Here is a 2,559-nt window from a genome sequence, read left to right as displayed (position 1 = left end):
AAGGATATGAGGTGTAGAGCATGCTGGCCATGCTCACCTCTCAAGTTCATGAACAGGATCAGAGGGATTTGCCAGAGGAGGGTTTTCTTTTTTCGTTTTTTTTTTTAATTTTAATTTATTTTTTTTTAATTTTTATAAAAACTTCATTGGGAATTTCATACATGCATATAAGATATTTTGATCAAATCTATGCCCACTCCCTCCCCTCGAACATTGCCCCCCTCTAAAGAGGTAACCCTAAAATCTTTTAAGGTTTAGATACAAGCTCCCAAATACATTTGACATTTTTGGCCTTGGAACAGATTATGTTGCTAATGGGCCCAAAGACATTTTGATGGTTTAGCCAAGAAACTGACTACACTTCTTTGGGGTCTTTTTACCCTAACTGCCTAACCAATTCCTACCTCCTATTCTTATCACACCATCCTCTGAAGGGGTTACTCAAATTGCCAATAGGGAATAGGGATGCCAACCGCTCTGGCTTCTTCCATGGTGAACAGGGATGCAGGGTGATGCAACTGGAGTACCTCTTCAGTGGGTCTATCTAAAAGACTCCCAAATTGTATAACTTTTGTCTCTAAGGGGAGAAGAAAATCCTTGAATCATGAATGCGGGATGTGAAGGAGAAGTAAAGGCAAGAGTAGTTAGCATTACAAGCTCTAGGCAGGGAATTAGAAAAAAGTCAGAACAAGACAATTTTCAAATGTTCATATGAGAGTCCATTGGAGTTTCTTGGCAAGGACAGCCAAAAACATTCTTCTATTGGGTTCGTCCTCATTTTCCTTTTCTCTTCCAAGGCTGGACTAGTTGTCTGGGAAGAGTGGTTGGATATTCAGGGGAGGGTCCAGTGATCCTGCTTGGCACTGCTTTAATGAATGAGCACAACCATCAACAAGCCCAATTGTGATGATGTTTAGCGATCAGGCTCAGCCGAAGTCTTGATAATGGTAGTTATTTCATGCAGAAGGGACTGCTGTATATTATCATCTTATTAAAAGAACCTGGTATTTAAAAGGATTTGGTGCTAGGAGCCACATATGAGGGAGAACATATGTCATTTATTTTTCTGAATCTCTGTTACTTAGTATAACGGTTTCTAGATCTATCCATTTACCTGCAAATTTCATCATTTCATCTTTCTTTATTGCTGAATAGAACTCCATTGTGTAAGTATATCACATTTTTGTTAACCACTCCTCAGTTGAGGGACACTTAGGTTGCTTCCATCTCTTAGCTATTGTGAAAAGAGCAGCAACAAATATGGTTGTACAAGTGTCTCTATAATAGGATGAGTCCTTTGGGTATATGCCAAAGAGTGTTATAACTGGGTCATACGGTAGGTTCATTTGTAGTTTTTAAGAGTTCTCCACACTGTGTTCCATAGGGGCTGCACAAGTTTGCAATCCCACCAGCAGTGAATGAGCATCCCCTTTCTCCACATCCTCACCAGCATTTGGTGTCATTTACTCTCTTGATCCTAGCCAGTCTGATTGGGGTAAGGTGACACCTTAGGGTGGTTTTAATTTGCATTTCCCTAATTACTAATGATGTTGAACACTATTTGAGATGTTTCTTAGCCATCTTTACTTCTTCCTTTGAGAACTCTCTGTTTTGATCTTTAGCCCATCTTTTAATTGGGTCATTTGGTTTCTCGATTCTTTGTTTTTCGAGTTCTTTGTATTTTCTGGATGTTAAACCTTTGTCAGATGTGTCACTGGTGAAGATTTTTTTTCCCATTCTGTTGTTTTCTGTTCACTTCCCTGGTTGCCTCCTTTGATGTACAGAGCTGTTTAGTTTAATGAGGTCCCATTTGTTGATTCTTGACCTTGTTTCCTGGGCAATTGATGTCTGGTTTAGAAATTCCTTTCTTATACCTGTATCTTGTATGTTATTGCCAATGTTTTCTTCTAACAGTTTCAGAGTTTTAGGCTTCACACTGAGGTCTTTGATCCATTTGGAGTTGACTTTTGTGCAATTGACTTTTGTGCAAGGTGAATGATAAGGATCTAGTTTCATTCTTCTACAGCTGGAGATTTTTTGCCAGCACCATTTGTTGAAGATTCTGTCTTTCCTCCATTGTGTGTTCTTGGCACCTTTGTCAAATATCAGGTGGCTGAAATTGCATGTACTCAAGTTTGGATCTTCAATGATGTTCCATTGATCTATGTGTCTGTTTTTGTGCCAGTACTATGCTGTTTTTATGACTATGGCTTTGTAGTATACTTTGAGATCTGGTATAGTAATCCCCCCAGTGTTGCTCTTTGTGTTCAAGGTTGCTTTGGTTATCCAAGGTCTTTTGTGCCTCCATGTGAATTTAGGGGTGCATTTTTCTAATTCTGTGAAGTATGTCATGGGGATTTTGATTGGGATTGTATTGAATCTATATATTGCTTTTGGTAGGATGGTCATTTCTACAATATTATTTCTTCCAATCCATGAGCATGGGCAGTCCTTCCATCTCCTGGTGTCATTCTCAATCTCTTTCTTTAATGATTTAAAATTTCCATTGTAGAGATCTTTGATGTCTTTATTTCAAGGTATTTTACTTTATTTTTGCAG

The sequence above is a fragment of the Nannospalax galili genome, unplaced genomic scaffold (assembly GCF_000622305.1).
Source record: "Nannospalax galili isolate Female #2095 unplaced genomic scaffold, S.galili_v1.0 scaffold158, whole genome shotgun sequence".
NCBI classification, from domain to species: Eukaryota; Metazoa; Chordata; class Mammalia; order Rodentia; family Spalacidae; genus Nannospalax; species Nannospalax galili.
This window is presented reverse-complemented; position numbering follows the sequence as displayed.